The sequence below is a fragment of the Triticum aestivum genome, chromosome 1B, assembly GCF_018294505.1.
Source record: "Triticum aestivum cultivar Chinese Spring chromosome 1B, IWGSC CS RefSeq v2.1, whole genome shotgun sequence".
In the NCBI taxonomy this organism is placed as follows: Eukaryota; Viridiplantae; Streptophyta; class Magnoliopsida; order Poales; family Poaceae; genus Triticum; species Triticum aestivum.
The window spans coordinates 159227016-159237406 of record NC_057795.1 but is presented as its reverse complement, the minus strand read 5'-3'; positions in this window follow the sequence as shown (position 1 = coordinate 159237406).

The window sequence follows — 10391 nt, the reverse complement described above, 5'->3', positions numbered from 1 at the left end:
GAGTGATGTCTGCATGACATTGTATTGCCGCACAAAACTCTTCGATTTTTCTCTACATGTTCAGCATGACTGTGTACAATATCTGACATGCATACAAAAAAAATATGGTGAGATTATGTAAGGAGAGCATGCAGAAATTGAGAGTGATGGTAACAACCAGTGGATGGATCCAAAAATAATGATAGCAGGCTGATGATTGCTTTAAATTAATAAAAAGACAGATGATGATTGCTTTACTATTTGTTTCCCACCCAAGATGAACAACATAGGCATACCCTAGGTGAACCAGATACTAGACAGACATACTATTCATTGCTGCCTCAATATGTGCCCCACAACTAATTTAGAACTCAAGTTTGAACATTAATTTGGACCTGACTTGGAGTCTAAGAGGTGAACAGGACGATAAAGTAGCAGGTAATTTTAAGCAATGCATAACATAAGTAGAAACAAAAGAGTGCGACCTCTCTTGTGGACCCGTGTACTCCTCAGGTTCATCTGCTGAGTCGATGATGGTGATGCCGTTGCGGTGGGTGCCGGTGGCAGGGAAGGAGACCTGAGGCGGCGAAAGACGGTTAGGAGTCGTGATGTCTGGTTTGGTGGATGCTTCTGTCGATGGAGCAGCTCAGGTAAGGTGGACGGCGTCGCGGCAGAAGCAGGACAAACCACACAAAGTTCCCTTCGATACGTACCTGTAACTGAAGTAATTCTGTAAGGGTTCATTTGGCTTGCATGATTCTTAAAATGCAGGGCTAGGAAAAACACCGGAATAGGATAGGAATGCACATGGTCAACAGAGCATTTGTAAACACAGGATTTCTATCAACTTGGTGTTTGGTTTACAGGAATTGGAAGAGCAGAGGAATGCAAAGAAACATGGCCAAAATAAAGTGAAACCATATGAAAGCGTGTACAGTTAGAATGTTATTCTGGCACTAATGCACTTGGTCTTGTTTTCATGCATAGGATTTTGAAAAGTAGGTCTAGGTGGATGTTTTGCTTCATTCCTTTCAACAAAATGCATGAATAATTGAATAGTAGAGTGCCATTGGAAAAATTCCCTATTGCTATGTTTTTCTGTTGAACCAAAATAGCCCTAATGGATCGACGTGAATGTATAGTAATAAGTGATGCAACAAGTGTACAACCTCTTTGCCGTAGCCATGTCGACCTCAGCATCATTGGGTTGGTCGCTGAAGCAGTTGAGCCAGAGGTGGCTGTCGGAGGTGTGGAGGAAGATCTGAGGAATATGTAGACGGCGTCCAGGGCAGTGCTCTGTTGTGATGGATCGTTCTGTCGTTGGAGCTGCTCCGGTGAGCCGTAAGACGTCAAGGCTGAAGCAGCACAGGACAGACATCATCAATCTCAAGTGGGATTCTAATAGCATCTCCAATAGATGATGTAAAATAGATGTAAAATTTACATCACCAAAAACCACATGACTACAATATATGAGGTAAAAACTGTTGACTCTGAACTTAACTGTCGAAACTGAAATTTACTGTGGAATCTGAATGCTACTGTCGAAACTTAACGCAATGGTAGCAGAGAGGCACTTGACATGTAGTATAGGGAGGGCCTGCAGTTCATCTTCAACCTGTACCCCCCTGAGCCGCCAGCCACCACCGGCCGAACCGCCGGCCCCAGCGCCGCCTCGCCGCCCCGAAACAACTCCCCACCGCCGCCCCGGCCAGCCCTCTAGGCCCCCCCTGTAAGTGCATCTAGTGCCCCTTAGTGATTTTGGTGTATTGAAGACTTACAGGTTAAGGGACTAACGTGTTTATGAGTGTACACATGTCTATAAGTCTATGAGGAGTTTGATATTTACAGAGAAAGTCGATCCCTAAAAATGAATATCTTCGACTGAAGATTTTGGTATTCCTGAAGACTTTCATGAAGACTTTGAAAGTGAAGAAATTGGTGTGTCCGTGAAGACTTGATATTCATGCAAGGAATATGAAGCTTGAAGACTTTCGTTTTCATAGTTTTGTTTTTCTCTTTCTTGAGTCATAGGAAACACCGTACTGTTAAAGGGGGTCGAGGAAAAACTAAGGAAAAATTTCCATGTGATGCTCAACTCAAAATCCTACACCTACCAATCCCTTCGAGTGAAGCCATTGGAAATCTCATACAGTTCAGTCAATTTCTTCAGTGACAGAGACGAAGTTCTTCTGGTCATTGAGGAATTTGTCTTGACTGAGAAGTTAGGAATTCGCCAGTGCGGATTGCCTACACAGTGAGGAACATGATAGCCCTGAGGAATTTGAGAGTCAAATTTCCGACCGTTGCTGCGCTACGCGCCCACTATCCCAAAATATCTTATCCACATAACGGTCATATCATTGAAGGGCATTTATGTCTGATCATGTCGGGCTGCTCCCTAGGCTATAAATAGCCGCCCCCTACAACCACTAGCTGGTTGGCTGCTCCGAGACAAATTGACACTTGTCATTTGAGAGCAACCCATCCTCCGAGGACTTTGAGCGAAAATCATCGAGTGAGGAAATCCAAACCCAAACACCCACAAACCCAAAGTGATTGAGCATCACTGAAGAGATTGATCCTGCGTGGATCCGACGCCTGTTACCTTTGAAGACTGTGCTTCTTCCAGACGGTTAGGCGTCATGGTCTAGAGCATCCAAGAGGAATTGTGGATCACCGAGTGACCGAAGTCTCTGAAGGTTTGGAAGTCGCCTGAAGACTTACCATGAGTGATTGGACGAGGTCTGTGTGACCTTAGTTCAAGGTGAATACAGTGAGGACTTGGTGTCCTGAGCTGCGTGCTCAGCGACTGGGTGTCTGGGACTGTGTGTCCTCGAGTTTAAATACTCAGCCGCTCCAACCAGATGTACAACTGAGACAGCAGTTGGAACTGGTCTACCAAATCATTGTCTTCACCAACCTTACTGGTTCTATTTCCTCAACTCTTTTATTTCCTCATTATTGTGTTGAGTGATTGTTCATATTTGTGTTTGAAGACTTTGACTGAAGACTTTCTCAACTTCCTCAGTTCAATTTCTTCAGTCTATTTGTCTTCATCTTGTTCTATCCTATGTTTACGCTTTCTGTACTCTGTGTTTGTCTTCATTTCATCATGATGACCATGTGTGTATTCTGTCATGCTTACTTCTGAGTACTTATTTCGCTGCAAGGATTTCTTCGCTAAGGAATTTCCTCACCGGCAAATTCCTAAGTGAAGAATTCATAACAATCACCTATTCACCCCCCTCTAGTCGATATAACGCACTTTCAATTGGTATCAGAGCAAGGTACTCCCTTGTTCTGTGTGATTTTGGTTTAACCACCTGGAGTTCTAGTTATGTCGATTGTAGGATTGAGGAAAGTTTCCTACCCCATCTTTGACGGTCATGAGTATCCTCGGTGGAAGGCCATGATGAAGAAGCGACTCATGGCTATGGACATCGAACTATGGACCGTCACCGAGATCGGTCTTACCGATCTATGCAAGATGGCTAAGGCTGATGACATTCGCAAGTACACACTACTTAACCTCACAGTGAAGGATGTCATCTGCTCTAGTCTGTCCCAAAATCAGTTCAGGAACGTCATGCATCTCAATCACGCAAAGCTAATCTAGGACCGTCTATTTAAGTTCTATGAAGGTCATCGGACTCGTCATGATCCTTGGTTTGAGGATTACAAGGAATCTCTCAATGCGATGACATTCGAACCAGAATCATCATCGTCTACCCCCTGCCTTATGGCAAACGGTGCTGAGGTAACCGAATCCTACCTATCCGAATCTAGTGATGATGAATCTGGCGATGAATTTGGACCTAGCTATGTCAAACTTGCTTCCCTTGCCCATAAGCAACAAAGAGCCTTGGAAAAAGTTCACTACATGCTAAATAGGAGCGATGATATGTTGGGTGAAGAAATGGATCAGTCAAAAGCCTTGGCTTAAAGTCTTCAGGGACTCCATTCCAAGTTTGACGACCTTCAAGGTCATCATAACACTCTCTTATCTGATCATGAGAAGCTTTCTCTTGAACTTCTTCAAAGAAAGCAAGATCTTGAGAAGCTAAGAGTGAGTTATGAAGATCTTCAGAAGGAGCGCGATTCATTACTTGCTCAACAAATCAGCGCTACTCAGGAAGAATTTGATCCTCCATGCTTAAAGTGCATTGAACGTGAATCTGCTAATTCTTCACCTGAATGTTCAAATGCTTCAAATGCTACAAATTCTTCACCTGCCTCTGCTATCACTAATTCCTCATCTGAGGAAATTGCTAGTTTCACTCACGATGCAGGGCTGAAGGAATTGTATATGACAGGCATGTACAAAAGTCTCAAAGGGCATCAGACTCTTTGTGATGTGCTTAAAAAGCAGATCCTCAACAGAAACCCTAGGAAAGAGGGTATTGCCTTTGAGAGGAAACTCAATGTTGATGGAACATATGGGAAGCCTGAGCAGTACCCCAAAACCTCATGGGTTGCTGCAAAGGGACCTCCAGTTGATCCATCTAACTTATCTGGATTTACATGTGAATCTCCTCATTCTTCTGATGAGTCATTTGACTCCAACTATAAACTGTTCAAAAATCAGAATGGTGAAGTATTTGCTAGATTTGTTGGCACTAACTGCAGGAACGGTTCCCCTATGAAGAAAATCTGGGTTCCCAAAAGTTATGTTGAAAGTCTTCAGGTGAATGTCCTCATGACACCACTAGTGAAGAATAGGAACCCCAGATCAAACTCTTCTTATGGATCCAAGTCCTCATACGGACCAAATTCCTCACATGGATCAAATTCCTCAAAAGGATCAAAATCCTCATATGAACATCATTGTGCTAACAACTCTATTTCACAGGGTAGAGCTAAGGGCTATGAATATGTGCATTATTCTTCAAATCATTATGTTCATAAGTCCACGAAGAATTTCTCTGCTTATTCATATGCTTACCCTAACCCCTCTTATGTGAAACGAAATGGTTTGGCATCTTTGCCACCTTTCTCATATGGTGCTCGCAGAGTGATGAACTCTTTGCCACCCCTTAAGATGTGGGTGGTGAAGAAAAAGAACTAATCTCTTATGGAGGGTCAGGTCTCCAGTTGTGCTCAAAACGACTGAAGAATTTGCTGGAGACCTGAACAGTGCCTGAAAGGACGCAGGAGAATCATGATGAAATGAACTTTCATTTCACACGTCCTCACACTGCTTATCTGTGCTATTACTTGATGAAATTGAACTGATGATACCGATGTCATATTCTTCACTGATGAAGTATATGAGTTTGTAAGCTGCGCTAATTCATCTACAGGATGATCAACCCAAAGCAAACGAGTGGGTCCTCGATAGTGGATGTACAAATCACATGACTGGGACAAGAATCTTTTGATGGATGCTCCCTTAACACCATCACATTTGAAGCATATCATCTTCGCTGACAAAGGCAAAAGTCAGGTATTGGGTCTAGGTAAGGTTGCGATCTCTAAGGATCGACACATGGACAAAGTCATGCTGGTCGAGTCCTTAGGATACAAACTCATGTCTGTCTCAATGCTTTGTGATCTTGATATGGTTGTTGTCTTTGGCAAGTATCGTTGTGTTGTGATCATGGAAGCTGACAATTCCAAAGTCTTCGAAGGCTTTAGGAGAGGAGACTTGTACATTGTTGATTTCTCTATAGGACCACAACCCGCCGTGTGCTTCCTTGCAAAAGCTTCAGAAGGCTGGCTATGGCATCGACGACTTGGCCACACAGGCATGAGGAATTTGCACACGCTTGCGAAGAAGAAGCATGTCATTGGCATTGAGAATGTCAAATTCCTCAAGGATCACTTGTGTGGTGCCTATGAAGCTGGGAAGATGACTAAGGCCAAGCATCCAGCGAAGACTATCATGACCACCACTCGACCATTTGAATTGCTTCACATGGATCTCTTTGGTCCTAATCATTATTCTGCTGTGACTAATGATGCATCTCTATATGGCTTTGTTATTGTTGATGATTACTCTCGTTACACATGGGTACACATTGTTACTTACAAACATGAAGTGCAGGAAGTCTTCAAACGATTTTCCTCGAGGGCTTCAACCAAATTTGGTGTGAAGATCAAGCACATCATAAGTGACAATGGAACTGAGTTCAAGAATTCCGGTCTTAATGATTATCTTGATGAACTTGGTATTACTCATGAGTTATCTGCTCCTTATACTCCTCAGCAAAATGGCGTCGTGGAGCGCAAGAATAGAACTCTTGTTGAGATGGCGCGCACTATGCTTGATGAATACAAAACGCCTCATCGTTTTTGGATTGATGCAATTGATACCGCGTGCCACATCATCAACAGAGTATATCTTCACAAATTCTTCAAGAAGACTGCCTATGAACTACTCACTGACAAGAAACCCAATGTGAGTTATTTCAAAGTCTTCGGTGCTAAATGTTGGATTAGAGATCCTCATCACAATGCTAAATTTGCACCGAAAGCACATGAAGGTTTTATGCTTGGTTACGGAAAGGACTCACACACCTACAGAGTCTTCAACATCGCTCTTCACAAGATTGTTGAAACTGTAGACGTGCGGTTCGATGAAACTAATGTCTCGCAAAGAGAGCACCTACCTTCTGTGATAGATGAACCAGCACCTGAAGATTCTATCAAGTTCAAGGCTACTGAGGATGTCATTCCTACCGAAGAATATACTGAAGAATTCATTCCAGAACGCGAAGATCGTCGAGCTGATGTACCTGAGGAAAATGCTGAAGAAAATGGTGCTGAAGAAAATGCTGATCAAATTCCTCGACGACAACCAGCTCATCCTCGCGTTGCAAAAGAAGTGCAAGTTGAAAAGATCATCGATGACATTGAAGCACCAGGTCCTCTCACCCGCTCAAAAGCTTCACATTTATCTAACTTTTGTGGGCACTATGCTTTTGTCTCTATCTTAGAGCCCACTAAGGTAGATGAAGCATTTCTGGAGCCTGAGTGGATTCAGGCCATGCAAGAAGAATTACATCAGTTCGAGCTCAACAATGTCTGGGAACTGGTCAAACGTCAAGATCCTCGCAAGCATAATATCATCGGCACAAAGTGGATCTACCGCAACAAGCAAGATTAAAATGGCCTTGTGGTGAGGAATAAGGCACGACTTGTAGCTCAAGGCTACACATAGGTTGAAAAAATTGATTTCGATGAAACTTTTGCACCTATTGCTAGACTTGAGGCTATTCGCATATTACTTTCTTATGCTAACCATCATAATATCACTTTATATCAAATGGATGTGAAAAGTGCATTCCTCAATGGTAATCTTGAGGAAGAAGTATATGTTGCTCAACCCCCAGGTTTTGAAGATCCAAAGAATCCTGACAAAGTCTTCAGACTCAACAAGGCCCTCTATGGCCTCAAGCAGGCCCCTCGGGCATGGTATGATACTTTGAAGGAATTCTTCGTGAAGAATGGTTTCACACCCGGTTCACTCGACCCTACTCTCTTTACTAAATCTTATGGTGGTGAACTGTTTGTGTGCCAAATATACGTTGATGATATTATCTTTGGCTGTACTGACCAACGTTATAGTGATGAATTTGCCTATATGATGAGTGAAGAATATCAAATGTCTATGATGGGAGAGTTGAAGTTCTTCTTAGGTCTTCAAATTCGTCAACAGCACAATGGCATATTCATATCTAGGAGAAATACCTCAAGGATGTCCTGAGGAAATTCGGCATGCAAGATTGCAAAGGAGTCAAAATTCCTATGCCCACAAATGGCCATCTATGCACTGATGAAAATGGTATTGACTTCGATCACAAGGTATACCGCTCCATGATTGGTTCTTTATTGTACTTATGTGCATCTAGGCCAGATATAATGCTTAGTGTTTGCATGTGTGCCCGATTTCAAGCTACACCAAAGGAATCACACCATAAGGCTGTGAAGCATATTCTTCGATATCTAGCTCACACACCAACATTAGGATTATGGTACCCCAAGGGCTCTACTTTTGATCTCATTGGATATTCTGACTCTGACTATGCTGGTGATCGTGTGGACCGCAAGTCAACATCTGGTACTTGTCATTTCCTCGGATGATCTTTGGTCTGTTGGTCCTCGAAGAAACAGAACTGCGTATCACTTTCTACTGCGGAAGCTGAGTACATTGCTACTGGTTCTTGCTGTGCTCAATTGCTGTGGATGAAGCAAGCTCTCAAGGACAACGGCATTAACATGAAGAATGTGCCTCTCTACTGTGACAATGAGAGTGCCATCAAGATTGCTCACAACCCAGTTCAGCACTCGAAGACAAAGCAGATTCAGATTCGTCATCATTTTCTTCGTGATCATGTGTTGAAGGGCGACATTTCTATTGAGCATGTGAAGACTGAAGAACAGCTAGCCGATATCTTCACAAAGCCCTTGGATGAGAAGAGATTTGGCAAGTTGCGGTGTGAGCTAAATATCTTAGAGTCTTTGAATGTTCTTTGAAAAGGACACATGTAGCGACCAGACCTCAAACAGTCTGATCTCTGTGCTCAGGTGTCATCCCTGGATCAGTAATGCTGACACCGCACAATACTTGAAGGATTTATAACAGAGTAGCAATCACACACTTATTACATCGAATGTCTCAAGAGAGAACTTATTAAAATAAATATGGCTTAAGGCCATCTAATAACGATAACAGCGGAAGGCTTGGAAGATAAGCGAGTCCATCAACTCCAACGGCATCACTGAGTATAGAACCACGACCTAAAGGCACCTTACTCGTCGTCTAAAAAGTCTTCAACATGAAACGTTGCAGCCCGAAAACGGGTCAGCACATGGAATATGCTGGCAATGTAACACATAGAGAAATATGATGGAATAAGCTATACTACATGCATATTTGGCTAGTGGAAAGCTCTATGGTTATAGTTTTGCGTAAAGCCAATTTTTCCCTACTGCAAAGGAATAAATTTATTTAACTATCATGGGGGTTGTTAAACATTGAGAATGGTTGACAGCATTCTCAATCCCAATTAAGACTACTCATTAACCCAACAAAATTAATTAAAGTAACATGATGAGATTCACATGATATCCAAGTACTAGATACTCAAGATGCCCATAACCGGGGACACGGCTAACCATGATTAGTTTTGTTACACTCTACAGAGGTTTGCGCACTTTTCCCCACATGACTTGATCTCCTCCATTTGATTTCTCGCACTTCATGGTGTTAGAGAAATGGATGACCGAGACATAGTCTTTCAGAAGCGCTTGCACCTTACGTAAAGGGTAGACCGTACCAACCTACAACCCCTACATCAGCTAGTCTACCACTGTAAGAGTTCGCACGACTTAGTCAACTATGCTAGAGCCCATAGTAGCATGTGGGAGCACACGGAAGTTTCTAGCATAAAAAATCTTATGATCCCTTCGAGCCTGGGTGGCGGTCCGAAGAAATACAGGCAAGTCCTGATGGAAACCAGGTGCCTCAATCCATCCAGATGTGTGTTTAAGTTGCCACCTTAAATAAACCATTAATCAACAATCTCACATCTGTCATGGATACACTCACCCAATCCATGTCTACTAGCATAACATGGCATAATAAGCAAACGTAGAAGTAACTCCCAGAGGTTTGAAAATAAAACAGGTAATAGGTACTACCTCAACTACTTCCCAAAACCCACAAATTAATTAGATCCTAATCATGCAATGTTTGAGGATTGATCTAATGCATAAAAACTGGGTATGAGAAGAGAATGATCAAAGTGTTACTTGCCATGCTGATGATCCGCGAAACCCAGAGACACGAAATAACAGGCGGCGCACTCCGGGTATTCTATCACAGAGAAACAAACAAGTATACAATAAGTACACATCTAATGCACAGGTAAAACCAAGTAAGAGATCTAACCAGAAAGTTCAACTTAAGAACTCCGGTTTGCAAAAGAAAACAAATCGAACGAAGATACGAAAGTCAAACGGCGAAGAAAACAACTTCGTTTTACTAATCTGGATCTAAGTCAATTTTTATAGTAGCAAAACTTGTTCAAGTTGGTTATTCGAAAAGAGGGTTTCGTGACGAAACTCCAGGCACTTGAATCACCTGATTCCGATAAACGAGCGAAAAGTTATACTAGAACGAAAATCGGGTCAAAAATCGCGATCAGAAAATCGCGGATTAAATCCGAGAAAAAGAAAAACGACGAACAGCTTAACGAACGAACATTCGTTAACTGGATCTAAACGACGAACACGTTCGTTAAAATGAACGAACGAGCGAACGCTCGCTATTTAACTGAATCGAAAAAAATAAACCGATCTAATAATAAAAAATAAAACTAAAAACACCGATGAAAAACCGAACGGTTTTTCGAGAAAACCGGCAGCGCGAAAATCGAGGCACCTCAGCGGCGGGTTGGCGAGGCGGC